This window comes from Rutidosis leptorrhynchoides, chromosome 4 (genome assembly GCF_046630445.1).
Source record: "Rutidosis leptorrhynchoides isolate AG116_Rl617_1_P2 chromosome 4, CSIRO_AGI_Rlap_v1, whole genome shotgun sequence".
NCBI classification, from domain to species: Eukaryota; Viridiplantae; Streptophyta; class Magnoliopsida; order Asterales; family Asteraceae; genus Rutidosis; species Rutidosis leptorrhynchoides.
The window spans coordinates 193140836-193159755 of NC_092336.1; the positions used below are offsets into that span (position 1 = coordinate 193140836).

The 18920-nt window shown below is 33.4% G+C and overlaps 1 long non-coding RNA gene and 1 other non-coding gene across 2 annotated transcripts; both read left to right on the plus strand.

Moving 5' to 3' along the window:
* The first annotated feature begins 12201 nt into the window (after positions 1 to 12201).
* LOC139843071 (uncharacterized) lies at positions 12202 to 15323 on the plus strand. Its single transcript, XR_011757460.1, has 3 exons — positions 12202 to 12803; positions 14477 to 14548; positions 14763 to 15323. It is a non-coding gene; the product is annotated as an uncharacterized lncRNA (long non-coding RNA).
* LOC139846333 (U6 spliceosomal RNA) lies at positions 12288 to 12390 on the plus strand. Its single transcript, XR_011759050.1, has one exon. It is a non-coding gene; the product is annotated as a U6 spliceosomal RNA (small nuclear RNA).
* Positions 15324 to 18920: the final 3597 nt, after the last annotated feature.

Genomic DNA, 18920 nt, shown 5'->3' on the forward strand with positions numbered 1-18920 from the left:
GTAACATCCCGTTTTTCCCGCACATATTGAAAGGTACATACTTAATCATTTGTACGTTTGTAACTCGCTAGATTATGCGTAATTGTATAGATATATGTGTATATATATATATATACATATATATATATACATATATATATATATATATATACATATATATATATATATATATATATATATATACTTGATAATGTGTGCGCATACAAGTCTATACATGGGCTTTGATAGCGTTAAGTCTTGTGAGACTATTGTTGAAGGTTAGGCAAATGTAGGAAGCGGGATTTAGGTGTACGAATCAAATGAAATCAAAATGTGTTTTAGATTGTCAAACTGTTCAGGATTAGGCTAATGCTGCGCCACGGCGATCTGGGCCGCGACGCGACAAACAAAGGAAATCTGGATCAGAAGTTGAGTTAAGAAGGGTCTTTTTTCCTTTTATACGCCGCGCCGTGAGAATTGGGTCGCGCCGCGACATTTCTGCTGGACAGATTCCGGACTTAGCTCATTTTAAGAAATTTTAAGGGGCAAAATGGTAAATTGACATGTGGATCTGATGGGAGCATTAAATCTCCACCACATATCCATTTAATTCATTTTCCTTTTATCTTTTCTTTCCATTTTCTCTCCCAAAACACAAAACCAACTTAGTTTAATCTTGATATTTGAAGGTAAAGATTTGTGAATCAAACCTAGGAGCATGAATTAAAGTTGTTCTCCTTGTTGTTAGCTACAAGAGGATAGTCTTGGTAAGTTCTAACTTTATGTTTTAAGTTTTAATTGGTTAATGGCTAGGGTTTTGGTTACTAGAGATTTGTATGACCCTTTTGAGGGTAAAATGGGTGAATTTGGGTTGTGTTGTTGTAATGAAACCCTAATAGCCACAATCTAGGGTTTTAGCATTTTGATTTGAGGTTGTAAGTGTCAAATGATGTTGTTAGTCACTAATGCACTTTAAGATTAATGAAAGAAGTGTTAATGTGTAAGTTTGACTTGATTGTGAGTCTAAGTAATATAAAATGGGTCAAAATGTACTAGTTGACCTAATTAGATGAAATGGGTATGGATTACCCTAAGTTTTGTGTTAATTGAAGTTAGTAGACTTTAATTCACTAGCCTTAGTGATTAAAGTCGAGTCTTGGCCATTTATGGGCGGTTGTGTGTAGTTGAGTCATTTAATGCAAATTGGGTCATTAAATGCTCAAGTGGGAGTATTGTGGTTAATCCCACTAGTTGTGAAATTGAATGTGCACTTAATGATTTAGGTACATTGCGTTGAAGCTCGGAAGTGCTAAATCATCGTCCTTGTGACAAGGTGAGTGGAGTAATTATACCTATGTGTATATAGCGTATTTATTTGTGAATGTTATGGTATGAACCACCGAGCCAGTAGTGCCATAACATGTGTGGGTTAGGATGTGAACCACGAGCCGGTAGCATCGAGTGTGAATCACGAGCCGGTAGCACTATAAACTAAGATGTGAACCACGAGCCGGTAGCATCGAGTGTGAACCACGAGCCGGTAGCACTATAAACGAGTATGACTCAAACGCGTATGGTGTGAACCACGAGCCGGTAGCACCATAGCGATATTGGTTAACCATATTGAGATTGTTGTTTTGTTTAGCATATCATATATATACTGAGTTGAGTATATGCTAATGAAGTGGTGTGATAATGTACGACTTGTTAGTGTTACGGGTATGTTGACATGCTATTTAAGTTACAAGTTCGTATGAGGTATTTGTTGTTGCGATTGCAAATGGATATGTTATATATGTGTATGTATAATTGTTGCACTCACTAAGCCTTACTTACCCTCTCGTTGTTTACCATTTTATAGGTTCCGGCTTGAACAAGGGTAATGGCATACGTTTGGACTAGTGGTCTCCCGCTTATGTTGTCGGGGGGGGGGGGGGGGGTGGGTGCTTTTGGTGTTAGCTTTTTGAAGTTGGCCTAACGTTTTGGGTAGTTTAGCCCCAAACCATGCTCGAGTGTCGTTTGGATTATAAACTATCATTTGTAGTGGGTCAAACTTGTATTAAACTTAATTAATGGCCTTCGTGCCTTTTGTAAACATTTAAATTGTTGTACGTTTAAATGGAACTTGTGGAATGGCTTACATATTTAATTGGCGCGTAAATGTGTATTATTTAAATAAAAAAAATTATCGTATAGAATACGGGTTGGGTTGTTTCACAGACCTAGCTTGTTAAACATTTATTGACCAACATATGTTCTCTAGGTTGAGATCTACGGTTATTTGGGTATTCCGAGTTTCGGTCACATTTCGGTGAACAACTTTATGTGCTGCTAAGGTGAGTTTCATTTGCTCCCTTTTTAAATGCTTTTGCAATATATATTTTTGGGCTGAGAATACATGCACTTTATTTTAAACACAATGGATACAAGTACATGCTAAATTGTACACTGAGTTTGAACCGAAAATCCCTTAGCTTTGGTAACTAGTAACTGTCAGTTATAAGAACTGGTGGGCGCGAGTAGTAGTATATGGTTCCCTAGGGCTTGATATCCCCGTCCGAGCTTGAGCGCTAGCCTTTTAACGGACGTATGCTATTTGAGAAGCGTACACGTTGGTTTGCGTGTATTATTAAGATGATTATACAAAGGGTACAAATTATATATACGTTAAGTTTAGTTACCAGGGTGCTCAATCTTGTAGAATATTTTGATAAACGTTTCTGGATGAAACAACTGAAATCTTGTGATCCACCTTTATGTACAGATTATGCAAAACATTAAAACTATGAACTCACCAACCTTTGTGTTGACACTTGTTAGCATGTTTATTCTCAGGTTCCCTAGAAGTCTTCCGCTGTTTGCTTATATGTTTTTTTTTACGAGGAACCCCAACTACGAACGGGCACATTGGCCCCCCCGCAGCGGGTAAACCCCGGGTAAACGGCAAGCCAACCCTCCACCGCTACCAGGTAAAGCATCCTCAGGCTATTGGTCTCTTAAGTTCGCCCCAAGCGTTTGAAGTGCCTTGAAGGGAATCGAACCTGTGACCTCACCTTCATTGAAAGTGTTGGTGGCCATCCAAGCTATGCCTGGATGGTTCTGTTTGCTTATATGTTAGACAAGCTATGTGCATGGAATCTTACATGACATATTTTTCAAGGAAACGTTGCATTCACCAAATCATCACCATGTATCTTATTTTGACTGCATTGTCAACGGAAGTACTATTGTAAACTATTATATTACGGTGATTGTCATATGTAGAAATCATCAGATGTTAAAAACCTTTGATTTAAATATTCATTTATGGTGTGCCTTTTCAAAAGAATGCAATGTTTACAAAACGTATCATATAGAGGTCAAACACCTCGCAATGAAATCGACGAATGACGTGTTCGTTCATATGGATTTGGAGCGATCGTCACAGTATTGTTGTTCTTCTTTCTCATCGATTGATGAAAAGACTTAGTTATATGTTATCGTTATTTTTGCAAAAAAAAAAAAAAAAAAATATTAGATATTTATTTTAAGAGATTTAATCAAGAGGGAAGCACTTTTTTGGGGGTAGTAATTTTTTTTCATTTTTTTCGGATTTTTTTAGGCATCATATTCACATGAAAATATTAACATTTAAAAAGACACTTTGTGATGAATGTTATTATTTTGACGGTAAAACGCTCGAAGAAAAAAATGAAAACAATAAATGCATTAAATGTTTTGATTCTGAGTTTTTTTTTTAAGGGGTTAGAAATTAGGGTTTAAAATTAGGGGATTAAAAATTGGGGTTTAGCTATTAGGGTTTAGAAATTAGGGTTTAGATTGAATATTTTAACACGAATGGTTTAGGGTTTTGGGTTTAGGGACTAAACCCAAAACACTAAACCCTAAACCCTAAACTCTAAATCTAAATCGGGCTAAATTTCGAAAAAAACACTTCTCACAAGATGAAAACAAAACGATGCAAATAAACTCAGAATCAAAACATTCAATGCATTGAATGTTTTCATTTTTTTCTTCGAGCATTTTACCACCAAAATAATAACATTCATCACAAAGTGTATTTTTTAAATGTTCATATTTTCACCAAAACTTGATGCCTGAAAAAAATAAAAAATAAAACGAAAAAAATTTACTTCCACCCAAAAAAGTACTTTCCTCTTGATTATGACCCTTTATTTTAATATTAATTTTACATTATAATTGTAAACGTAATAAAACCCTCCCCACAAAATAATTTAGGCTAAAAGTTACGATGTAGCGCAAACTCAAGATAACTATCTTCCTGTAATTGAATTTTAACAAGTAACAGCTTGATATAAAACCATTTATGCCTACAGGTACGCACGATAATATCATAAAACCGTAAAAAAAAACAACAACTAAAAACTCACCCCGCAGTGAAACGCGGGTACGTATTCCTCGTTAAAATAAAAATTTTACTGGATTCCTTTTTCTGGAGTTAAAACTATGGAGTGCAAAAAATGAAGTTCTTATAAGTAAATTCTCCATATCCAAGTAGGCTTCTAAAATAGATCTAGCTTAATTAGTAAGGATGCCGGTGAGGTGTTTAGAGCTCATATATTAATATAAAAGCGTCCCACCTGCATGTTGGGTTTATTATGGGGTGTTTGTTTTTAGCGAGTTCGATGGTGAGTGTGATTGAGATTCAGTTGGGAATGTTGAGTTGTGGGAGTAGGTTGACTACAAATGTGGTTGCTTCTATGACTCTTTTTGTTTACATTTCTACCCCTGTTGATGATTTTTGCTAATTCTAAGTTTTATAGTACATTTAGATTTTTTTTTTGAAAGGCAAGTAAGTTTTTATTATAAAAAGAACCAGTACACGAGAAAAAGATTAGCAAGGAGCTAGACACAACACGAAACAACACATAACTGCACAATTAGAAAGCGCACACACACATAAGCTAAGCACACAAACACGAGGACATTAGAGATAACACGACACGACAATAAAGCGAACTATGTTTCCTCCTCCGAGTCCGATGAGTCCGATGACGCGCAAGAAGAGCAACATGAGCAGCAACCAATATCCTCCCCGAGCTATTCACCACATTCTCAATAAAATACCTTTTGTGCCATCGAAAATTATCATAACGTCGGTTGCGCTTCATATTACTCCTACCCCACACATGTTTAATAAACCGACTTTTGATCAAAGGAGGAGCTTTTTTCTTTTTAACACGAAAACTACCAACCACAGAATATACTGGATCGGGAGGTACGTCCTGTAAATCAGCACAGTCTTTTTCTTTTGGGCAAGGTCTGAGCCTAGTTCTAACTCGATTGGGGCCTGGTTGTCCATGATATCCTCACAGGTGGAATCTGGCCCAATAGAAGATATCGGCCCATTATGATTTTGAAAATAACTCGAATTAGAAAAGGAATAGCACGCGTGCCCTTTCTTTCCTCGAGACATGTACTATCCGCATTGGAAACTTCAACTGACAACATCGGCGATTGGAAATTATCAGACATTGGGACTCCGATTAAATTGAAGTCTGGTGAGGAAATCAACGCAATGCCGGCCGGAGACTGATCAGAATCCGAATCCGGCTTGAATTCTCCATCTTCAACCTCATCATCGTATACCTCCGCGACATTTAAGGTAGGTTTATCAGGATAAAACTCCTTCTTCTCTTCTTCACAATTCGCATCTATATTTGCTGTTAGATTAAACTCACTTGACGAGTCTGGACCAAAATCTGACAATTCATTATCACCCCTATTGGAACCCTTGGTCGGCTCCGATTGAATCCAATCATCATCATCTTCGCAGCGAGACTTGTTTATTTCGACCAGAGACCACGAAAGTCGGTCCTTATTAAAACTAAACAAAAGGTTATGATTACTCACCGATTCTGGAAGATCAATTTCGATCCATTTACCCCCGACTTTTAACTCAATACGATTTGGTTTGTTAATCTGAGACACATTGGGTTGTTGGTTAGACCCAACAAAAGAATCATCGAATGTTTTACCATCCCAACAACTTGGGTTTGATGGGTTTGAAGAGTCATGACTCTAAGGAGGGTGTGGAAATTCTTCATAATCGTTAACATTCACGTTGGAAACTCGACCATAATAATCAGCATTCCGGTTGGCAACACGATTTTTTTTTCATTACACGATTGGAAACATCTCTCTATAAGGCCTTACAGGCACGAATCCACCTCCCGTTGACATGAATGTTGTTTAGAGTTTTCATGAAGGAATCAATGTCCGAGACGCCATCAAAACGGACGTACCCGAAGTGTTGGCCACTCTACAATCTCTTCTGAGCAAAGTACACGTCTTTGAGAGTCCCATAGTTCTCGAAAACTCTCCGACAATCATCTCGAGACCACGAATCCGGAAATTTGAAAATCAAAAACGATGTAACACGACTAACACTCGACTTTATAGACGAAAAGCCATTTGGCTTCGACATTATGATTACATCATCTTCGTCGGCTAGAGGTTGACCGGAGGAGATGGAGGAAAGGGTGGTTGAAAAGGTGGTTGATCAGAAAGGGTGATGGTTTAGTACATTTAGATTATGTAATTAAGTTTGCATCTTAAATGTATGTGTTGTAATAATAATAATAATAATAATAGAGGAATATTCATTTGAATCCATAAATTAAGTTGAGATCAAAAGGACCAATGAGAGCGTGACATGTGGCGCGAAATCACATGTGATTGAAAAAAATTTAATTTTTTTTTTAGAAACATTTTTTTTTATTTTTTTTTCAATTTTTTTTCTCAAATTTTTTTTCTCAAATTTTTTTCTACAATCACATGTAATTTACCTGCACAATCACATGTGATTGGATTTGATATGCATAATCACATGTGATTGATATGCATAATCACATGTGATTGGATTTAACATGCATAATCACATGTGATTGACATGCAGAATCACATGCGATTATAAAAAAAATTTCGCAACAAAATTTAAAAAAAAAAAATTGCAAAAATTTTGTTTTTCGCATTTTTTTTATATTTTTTTTCCCAATCACATGTGATTTTCGCGTCACATGTCACGCTCTCATTGGTCCCTTGAATTTCAAGAAATTTAATAGATTCAAGTGATTACAACTCAATAATAATAATCTCTTTATATTATAATAACAAAACTAAAAATAGATCATTTAAAATTCAAACCACTAATCCTAGCCTTCCATTCTCATTAATAACTATAATCTAGACCATAATCAACTTGATTTGAAATAATAAGACTATAATACCCTCGAGACTAAAAAAAGGACGGGAGAAAATAACATTAGGGGTCTAGAACATATCATTTATTCACGACTTGCTTTCAGAGTAAAAAAAACCCTAACTTTCTCCCCCCAAAATAGTCGACCAAAAACAAAATCAAATCTGAATTTCATCCACGATTTCGATGACAGAAAGATTAATGGGTTTGAGTTAGATTCTGCTGTATACGGGTAAGTGTTGAAAATTATTATGATGATTAACGCGATGTAAACGATAATCAGATTTGTAATCAGACTAGCCGCTGTAAACGATAATCAGGTTAGTCTTCAAAATTATTATGATTATGATTAAAGGGTAGATAATGGCCATCACAAATCTATGATTTATATGTGTTTTAAGCTTCTGTATCCTAGATTTGAAGACAAAATTTCATATGCTATGATTATGAATATGAATGCTTCTTTATCATAGATTTGTATCTCTTATGTTTATGAGTAAAGATGATTCTTTACTCGATACATTTTTTATATCATGTGGTTATGACTTATGAGTATGGATGCTTCTGATTTTGTGACTTTATAACCTTTGCAAAATCATCTTACAAGTTCAAGAATTTAGTGCATTAAAATCTATTCTTCACTAATTCTTGATACAATTTACAGGTAGATTAATAAATCTATTTTAGTGGTTGATGTTTATTTAAGGTCTATTTATTTGATTAAAGATTAGATCTTTATGGTGTAATAACTTTCTTGATAGGTTTTTTGTGTTGTGGTATACATCTGATCTTAAACTAATTTCAGGGTGTTTTCGTCATTGGTACACATCGTTGAATCTTTTCACTTTGACGAAGGTATTTTTCCGTTTGTTGAGGTTTGTATTTCTATTTCACCATCTTAAGGATTTATCATGTAGTCGTGTATGGGTTGCACAATGGATGGGTTGGGTCGGGTTAACTTTAATTTTTCTTGGCCAAAGAAATAATTTTTATTCTGCTCTATGGATATTAAGTGTGTCACAGTCAAATATGATTACAAAATCTAAATCAATGAAATGGTTCAGATATTTTTGCTCGATAAAACACCAATTTGGTACATTAGATATCAAGGGTAATTTTACTGAGCTACATTAGTAATATGAATTCAATTTTTTGAGCTACATTTGTAGACCAAGAGCAGTTGTTTTTGTTCGATTAACGTGTGTGGTGAGGTTTTCGATCTTCCTTTATTGTCCGTTTACTTATTTTATTAGCAGTTTCTTTGAGTTTTCTTTCAACTAAAAGTTAGTTTATCGACTAATACACTATACTCTTACCTCTTTTAAGTACATATCAATTAAGGCTGGGAGATCTCACTTTGGTTTCCATCTTTCAAAAAGAGATCCTTTTAGTGTTTTACTGGTAAGAAATAATTTGTAATGAGTTGTTTCTTCGGGTTTCGTCTTTGCAACCCCTAGTGTAATGGTCACACCCCAGCCCTACATATAACAGGTATCTCATATCAATACATTATTATTAATATATATATTAATGAGATTTTGATTACAATAGCGAGAGCATTGCGTCACAATAAGATTGTAAAGCAGTAGCTATCATGTCAGTTTCACCAATACATTCAAAATAATAGTCTTCCCCACCATCAGTCATTCGCTTTATAACCTGAAGACAAAATCAACATGGCAACTTTGTTACATAATCAGTTTACCATTAGCAGTTACTCCTATATAGTTTTATTGAGCATAAATAGTTGAAATGATTGAAAATGGAAGCTAGGTTTTGTAATCATATTTGACGTGACACACTTAACATCTGTTAAGGTACCAAACTGGTGTCCATATCCAATATTACCAAAACCTAAATCAATGAAATGATTCAACGGATATTAAGTGTGTTCAATCTGAATATGAAATGGTTTAGATATCAAGGGTAATTTTCTGAGCTACATTAGTAATATGAATTTAATTTATGAACTGTTAACAATCTGAATTATTTACCTTTGCTCATATTTTGTTAACAATCTCAATTTGTTATTGTTCAAGGAAATCTTGGGTGGACCATTATGGTCATTCTTGGACTAAACAATCTTGGATGTAGATTGGCACTTATACTGCAAGTATCACTTCACTTCCTAAAAATTATATTTCCATTCTATCTTTGTTGGTTTCATTGTAAGTCAATTTTTAAAACAAAAGCTGATTGAATTATAACTAAAGGGATAATTATATATCTTTGTTGGATGAGAAAATATTTCCATGCCCTCTATGTAGAATCGAAAAGATTAAAATAGAATCGAATTCAATCTTAATTCATTGATGATTTTATATGGCAATATGAATCTCATCCAACAAACATTAATTAACTTGTAAGTAAACTTCCTAGACTTTTTGTGTAATTTATAGTACTTTAATTAACTTGAAGGATTATAGTTAACCATGAATTTTCTTTCAATATTTGTTATTGTTGGAAGGACATCAGTTATATTTGAAATGAAGAGATATGCTTCTGATCTTGGCTGCTGGTATAGACGAAAGTTTACACAACCATCTTTTACATCACAGAATCTTGTCACCAACCTTTTGTTTTCCATATTCAACATCAGGTTATTTCTTCGTTTTGATGTTATCTTAATCTTTAGTGGTATCAAAGTATTAAGAGATAACAAATGGGTTCACTCTAGAGCAGCCAGCATTTTTAGAATGGTTGAATGGGTCAGTTTTTGTTGCCGAAATACATTAATTGTGTGATATTTGAACTTTAAAATCTGTGGGTATTGGAAAATTGTTTCTTTTTTGTTGGTTGATATATTTCTTTGCTTAAGGAACTTTTCTGTGATGTTGAAAATAAATTTTTTGTGCAAAGGTAATTTTTAATGTTAACCTTTTTGATCTTTCTTTCTTTTGTTTTCATCCACCACCATATTAATTACAAAGATACAATCAAAGAATAGTTTTATATGATTGTTCAAACGGGTCGAACATGTCAAAGGTGACCCAAAGTGAATGGTCGTGATAAATCTAACACAAAAATTGATAGATCCACCATTTTCATACATTGTTGAGTTGTCCAAAGTGAATTAAAGTGACGTTGGTCAAGTTGGTAACACAGATAATGTACTTTGTTCATTAGCATATAGTATGCAACAATTATCCTAATTTAACTTGTGTTTTCAATCTGATGTTTACTTTTTTTTTAATATAGACAACAGTTTGCTACCTCACAGACATTGCTTGTCCCCAATACAAAGGTAATTCAGGAAGTTTACTTTTTTTGTTCATTCTTTCTTTTTCTTTTATTATTCATTTGTCACAAGTGTATAATGTATCGTATGAGGAAGTAACAATTCATGTTTACAAGGTGTGTAATATGCTTATGTTTGACTGCTGGTTAGGAAGCTCCAGCTATTTGAGGTACCAAACTGGTGTCCATATTCAACATTACCAATTCTTTGCTGCTCATTGCCCATGGAATGGAGAAGTCAAATCGGCATTATGTTTTCACATCGACGCCTTTATATCATTTTATGTTTCATGTATATTATGTGTGTGTTTCCTTAAGCACCCTAGAAGTGGTAATATGAGTTGGATGTTGGGTCGAAATAGGATTGTCATACTTTAAGTTGATTCGACTTGGAAACATCGTGTTTTTTTTTTCTTAAAAACTTTGATGTGTTAATTGTGGATAACCTATGATAGTTTTGGGTGGTTGTATATATATGAAAATTGGTTGTAATTCCCGATATTATTGTATGTCTGACAACTATGTATATATAGATTTTTGCTGGTATTAGACTTTGACTTGTCTAAAACTGCTGATTCAAAATAGGAATCAAATAATATAAAATTGGAATAATAGCATACAATCGATTATGGTTATTCACACTTGGAATAAGGTACCTATATTATGGTGTCGTATTGTAAGTCACTAATCTTTAGTGTCATATTTGGAATAAGGTACCTGTATTTGGTAGTTATTTGCAGAATGCTATCTAGATCTGTTTATAAAGTTCTTATTTGTAATCTGGTTGCAACCACCTACTAATCGATTGGCACTCATTATTAATGCTTTCTTATGTTTTTTTTTTTTTTTTTAAGGCGAAAAAAGGATTGTATTAAATGAACGATCTTCATCAAAACAATGAAGATAAAGAGAATACAATGACGGAGTGAAACTCGGCCAAATTGAAAGATACACTTTGTAATTATTAATGAACTGCGTAGAATTGTCACCAAATGAAACACAGAAAATGGAATTATTGAAATTATCAACTATTCAAAAAAGATGCCAAAATTACAAATGATATGGATAATATGTGGGAAACTCGATTAAAAAATTTACTACAAACCTAACCTTTTTTTCAGTATTATGGTTAACTTTGTGTTATTTGTTCTTTTCAGATTATAATTTACTTCCTTTATTATCATTAATTTAACACTACTGCTGAAACTTTTGATTCTTTATAAGCCAACAAATACTATATAAAATGTAACTCTTTTAACAATTTAATATTTGATTCGTCCCTAAAAAAATTTCGCGAATTCGCGGGTCTTAAGCTAGTAATAATGATAATAATAAGTTTTTTTTATAAGAAAATGTAATTTGCTTTGGTTAGTCTTGTTCATTTGTAATTGTGTTTCACTTTACAATCACAATACATAAATCTTACGGCAGGCATTTACTTAAAAATAAGAAAACTATCTTCAAATAAAACTTTTGGGAGATGTATTTATATTGCAACTAATCAAGACTGTAAAAACAATTTTCATAAGGACATTGAACCAATATAACGAGTTGTGTAGTTAAATACTTAAATATATCTTCGAAAAATAAAAAAGAATGTTAGTGGAGTAATTTGCAAAGATATACTCCGTAACTGAAAATAAGAACCTTCTTCCGTGTTTTTTTTTTTTTACAATAATAATAATAAAATGATAACAAATAAATCACGAAATATAATAATAGATAAATCACAAACCTGAAATAAAAATAATATAAAAAATTAGTTGGTTTATGTAACTATGCTTGTCCCACACTGTCCAGAAGAATGAGTTGCAGATGCTTTATAGTTCGCAGTCTAGGGTTTAGTATCGTCCCTTCGGGGACATCCGATAAAATTGGAACGATACAGAGAAGATTAGCATGGCCCCTGCGCAAGGATGACACGCACAAATCGAGAAATGGTCCAAATTTTTTTCTCACCCAAATTCCTGATCGTTTAAACCCTAATTTTGGAATTTTCACTCTTTTTGATCTATTGTTCTCACGTTTTGTTGATTTAGGTCTCGAATCTTTTGGATTTTTACGGATTTAATTCGATGAAGCGGCCATAATCGTATTTATACAAACCCTAATTTTGGATTCCTAACTGTTTTGATCTATTTTTATAATCTATTCTTAAATTAGTGCTCGATTTTTTGTTGAATAATGGCTGGAATTCGATGTAATGCAAAAAATCGTGTTCATACAAACCCTAATATTAAATTAGTCACTCATTTTTTTTCATGTTTGTTTATTAATATTCTCTTTATAATTAAATTAGGGCTCCAAATCGATGATATGCAGTGGACCTCTGAGGTATTCATCAAGAGATTGATCTTAGCTAACTGTATGTTAAGTTATGATTTAAATTTCAGTTTTATGAAAATTTTTAAGCTGTTTTATATGATTTGTTAAGTTAGCTTAATGATTCTGGTCAATATATATGCCGCATTAACTTTTGATAGTGATGGGGGAAAATGATTTGTTGGTCATACCATGTGTGTTCAATGGTTTGGATGATAAGTAGGATGCACAATTAGGAGGATAAATCTTTAATACTTAATGATGTATTGTGACCAAATAAAACGTATATACTTGAGAGTATATAATGTAAAATACCAATGGCAATTAGACACTTATAATGATGTAGTTGAATGTTGCTTTCTTGTTAAACCTTATCGTAGGTTCACACGAAACGTGTTTTAAGGTTCTCTATTAGTTGAAGAGAGATTACTATTTGTTCAAAATACAATATGTTTTTAAGTTACCTTAAAGTTTTCTAATGATGCGTTGCATACTTGAGAATAAAGTTTATTGAATAAAGTTGGCAAAACATCAATGAAGAATGGACAATGAAAGATTATAGTATGACTGTTGTTTTTCATTGCTCTTCAATTTCTCATTTGGAAGACAATGTAATAATGACCTTAATTCTTCAAATTTCATACGAAGTTTTTTTTATGGTTGATGATGATGTCGAAATGGTTGGACTTTAGATGCAAGCAAATGTAAAGGAACCTAATTAAAATCTTGCGTCTTTTCATTTTAGATAGTGTTATTCACAAAAGTTAATGTTATCAAGGCATTCACCCTCACGTTCATAGATTTGTTGCATCATTGGTCTTCGACCTTTGTTTTTATAACTGGCTTTGAACTGCCTCATTGTTATTCACAAATGCGTACTTTTAAGTTGTGAATCTTTGTGGTTCAGGTTGAATTTTGTCAATGAACCAGTTCACACTATCCATTAACCAAAATGTTGTCCATCTCTGTTGATTTGTGATTCAGGTTTTTTTTCCGGTTGATCGTTATCATTTATATTTTCAATGGTTATTGTTTCGGTCGATCCATTAATATGTCGCAGCCAGCCTTAGTCGATGAAACTTAGGATTATTTGGGACAGAAGAAATAGTAAAGATTTATAATTATAAGCAATGGCTATGAATCCTGTTACTTTTATATTGTACTTCTGTTTGCTACTGTTGGTGTTATATGGCATGAAATCCGTATTATTTGCTATAACTGAATATATGTTTTGCAAATTTTACTGATGATATTCTATGTTTTAGCTTAATTACTTATGGATTTCTTATGCGGTTTGTGGGGTTCTTGTTTATGGAGTCATCTTATTAGATGGTTATCTGGTATATAATCTTACATATTGAAAAATAGTCATTGGAGCTGGCTTGGTTTGTATAAGGATAGTACAATGAGCAGGTCAAGTGGGTTGGTTAATGGGTCAACCCGTTTAATCCGTTTCTTTTCCAGCTGTGTCTCTTAGCTTAGCGGGTTAATCCATAAGCATTTTCATCCATGGGTTTTTATATATATATATATAGAGCTAAGAACTTTCTGGTTTCTTTCAACGCATATCTATTTCACTTCTGCTAGTTGTTAGACTGATTTGACACTTGGTAGTCAATATCGCCTTAAATATACATTTTTAACAGGCGATCTCCCTCTATTTTAAGTAGCTATTGACACAATTTGATACTTAATTGCTTTATATTTGTTATCCAGGCCAAAGTTCAGACTGGAAAATAATATGGAGTAATACGGAGGGATAATAAGGGGAGTTGAAGAAATAGCCAGGTTTTGCTAATTTTCTTTTCTGTTTCTTAACTTTTTACATTTGAATATGGAAAATTTGACCCGTTTACTAATGAACGGGTTGATTTGGATTATGTTCAATTTCTAGCTGGTCAAATGGGTATAAAAAAGAAATTAACAAATAAGGAAGGGGGTTAAATGGATCGGGTCAAAGTCTATCCAAGTGTAACTTACATTTTCCTTCTTGGAATTTCAGGTGTAACTGATGTGTTGGTAAACAGCGGAAGGCATATCGGCGCTGTTAATCTAGCATTTTCATTCGAGCTTACGGAGCAGTTATCTCCTGTTACGTTATTGAAATCCTACTTAGCAGATGCAATTAAAGTCCCTTCCATTGTCGCACCAGGAAGCTCTTCTCCAAGTTCTAAGGGTTTTTTATTTTATTTTTAAATAACTGTCCATTTTGAAATTCATCTAATATTCAGAATGACATCGGTGAAAGAGAGTTATCTGCCCTCTGAAGGCCGTAACCAAGTGCGTAGAAGAACACTAGCTTGAAATGGTTATCAGTACCAAGATCCTTATCTTCACCAAGTTTATATGCACGGTGAATAAAAAACTTTGATCATGATTCTCTTTAACATCTACGTGTTTATCGTTTTGAGTTATTCGTATGATGAACTCAAATCGGAAAAATCTTGGAAACATGAAAAAAATATGTATTTGTTTAAGTTGAGAACTAAAATTCTTTTATACATTTATTCACGATGATGTTAATTTAAGTTGCACGTTCGTCAACATATATATAAAGTACAGTCTGGATTTACTTCTCTAAGGTTATGTTTGTTACCTTGTGGCCAATCTGACATAAGAACCAGAGTTTTTTAGGGTCTGAAGTAAGACCCTAGAACACGGTAAGTATGTCCAACATGGCTATTTGTTCTGTAAAGTTACGTATTGTTAATTTAATCGGTTAGTTTAGGGTTTAGGGTTCAGGGTCTCTATTCAATTCTAGAACTCATCTCTTTGAAGGTTAGTAGGATTAAAGATGTCGAATAACCTAGTTACGTTTGTACCAACAGACGTTCCAGACTGGAACTTCCAGTATTATTAGAATGTCGAGTGATCTACTCTTATGTAGATGATACTTCATTTTGAAATATTTTTGAATCTCACATAGGTACGATATTCATGTCTATTAGGAATGCATCTAATAATTAATTAGTCATCATGCGGAAATGCATACCATTACATGTACAATACCAACATGAGTCGCCAAAATGCAAAGCTATTAAAATGGGAGTACAAGGGTTGCATCCTTCACAATTACCATCACATAATGCACGACGTGAGTCCCCGATGTCAGACTTGGTAGACGAGACATCTTGACTTGACTTGGACTTGGAGCTGGCGCTAAAAAAATATCGAAAAGAACTTGATGAAAACCTCGTTCGGTGTTTTTTTACTTTGTATAAAAGACTGAAAAGAATAAAATCAGGTACATACAGCACTTTTATACCTGTAGAGGAGAAATTATCAACATGGATGCTGATAATGAGAAGACCAATGAAAAAGAAAGCGGAACTGTGAACTCGAGAAGTAGGAGGACAAAAGGATGCTTGTGTTTTCATTGTGCTCGAAGGATTCGAACCTGAACAAAGTAGAAATGGCTAGTGATGTTTTACTATTACCTTTAATATAAGATGACATAATAAATATGGAGTGAATGAGTGATGGCAAAACATCATAAAAGCAACAGTTTCACCATCTATTTTGATACATTTACTAATTACAACGAAATACAATTTTTCACCTATCAAAAACTTTTTCTTTTCAGAATAAAACTTTTTGATTGTTTGAAATACAAAATAAACATTTGAAAGCTAAAAGTTCTATTATAATCCTAAAATGATGATGCAATAATTACCTTGTTTTTTTATAAAAAAAATCAAAAAATAAAAATAAAAATTGTGAAGGCATGTAGGTGATTTCATAAATAGAATTATTTTTATAATTTAATTAAATCTACTTAATGATATCATAAATAAGGATTATCTAAGTTTTAAAAAAAAATCAAAAATAAATAAAAAAATTCTAAATCTTCATGATGATGTCATTAAAATAATTAATTCTATTTAGTAAAAATATTAACATGTTAATTTTATAATATATAGAGCATTATGTGCAATCTTATGATAAAACACCCTCATAACCAAATGTACAATATTTGAAACATTATGTACAACCTTATGGTAAAACACTCTCAGGACCATATGTATAATATTTGAAGCATTATGTACAACGTTATGATAAAACACTCACATGACCATATGTATAAGCTTTAAAACAAATTGTACAATTATTTACAAATCACCTCATAAACACGTATACAAACTTTGAAGCATATTGTATAAACTTCATATAGTAATTGTATTTTAGTATTTAAAAATTCATCAAAAGACATTTGTTATTACTAATAATTATTATTAATTAAAAATATAAATATTCAAATTTTTAACAAACTTTATTATTATTTATTATAATTATAATTATAGTTATTATATTATTATTAATATTCAAATATGGCTGTTTTTACGAGATTAATTACGTTACATATGTATGCGAAACACATGTCTCAATAAAAGGTTGTAACGTAGGCTTTTATGACAAAGTTAAGTATATCAAGGTAGTTCATTTATTATGACCAAGTTAAGTACATCAATATATTTGTAAAAATAACGAAAAGTTTCTTAGTCGGAATTCGGTGTTCCACGGGTCATTAAACTAAACGACTTTAGCATTTACATTCTCTTAATACATAAAACTTATTATTAAACTGTTTCGTTTAACAAACCCGCAATTTCATGGGTCATTTCACTAGTGGACATTCTAAAATAGTAATTTTAGTAATTTGAACACTTGTGTTGGGACGAAAGAGTAATACTTAATTTATTAACATTTAATAAATGTAAAACTTATTAGCATTTGGGTTCACTAATTTGTGAAACATTAATATTGTTGGAAAATTACGGTCTCACTAATTCCCACCACCCAGCCCAACAATAACAGTAAAGAAATAAGAACAATACACAACACAAGATTTAACGTGGAAACTCCAAAACAGGAGAAAAACCACCGGCCCCCAAAGAGAGAAATACACTATATCACAAATTGTTACAATGATATAGACGACTCTCTTAAGCCAACTACACTCTCCAAAACATTTAACTAATACAACTCTCAAACAAGGGTAAGAAAGAAAGAAATAATCAAATACTTAAAGTGTATTGATTGGTGAAAGTTGGAATGATGCCCATGACTTCCTTTTATAACCAAGTCACTCACCTCCAACTTCTTCCTCTCACCGATGTAGGATAATATCCTTCACAAAGTAACCATATCAATTTTTCTATCAAAAACAAAACCAACAAATCTCCACCTTTTTGATAGAAAAAGATAACCATACTTAAGGATAACCGACGCAGACGCTTCCTCGACGACAACTTCAAGATCCTCATCTTCATGCCGTTGACATTATCTCCCAAGAGACAAAACTTGCATCCTCGTCGAACATTGTCTAAACCGACAATCATTGTCATAACAGACAATCATAACTCTAAACAGATTTATCATACTCCACCGTAAGAGTATAACCACTTAGAAGATCCCATTCTAAGAAATATCCTCGGCACAAGTTGAATAACCAGCTGAACATTTACGGTGCAACTTCCTGTTTGGTTTTCCCGAAAGTTTCATCAGCTACAACATCAGTTTCCACCACACAACCTGCATCAACGCCAAACCAATGCCCATGTGTAATTGTGGAACCGCTAACGAACATCCCTTTTCACGGTGGCGCGGACACACCATGAGGATGACGTGACTTCAGAGGAATTTGTCACTCTCCGTAACAACGGAGACATCATTAGCGCATTTGGAGCCATTTGCCGAATTAGCTCCACCTGGACAATTAACCCTTACATGCCCAGTTTTCCCGCACTTCCAGCATACCAGATTCTTTCCGGAGTTTCTCTTCCGCCTATCCGAACACAACAGTACCGTACTTTCTGATGACGAGACCCCGTTACCTTCCAGTCTTTTCTCCTCAGATAGGAGCTTGCTAGTAACGTCTTCAAACTTCAGAGTTTCTTTCCCATACATCAAAATAGGTTTCATGTGTTCATAAGACGATGACAAAGATAATATCAACCTCAAAGCTTTATCTTCATCATCCACTTTAACTCCAATAGCTTCAAGTTTTGAAACAATACCATTCAAAATGCTCAGATGATCTGAAATCTTTGAACCCCCGTCCATACGCAAAGTATGAAATTGTTCTTTAAGACACAACCGATTTGAGATGACCTTACCCTGGTACAACTGCTCTAGTTTAACCCAAAGCTCCTTTGCCATT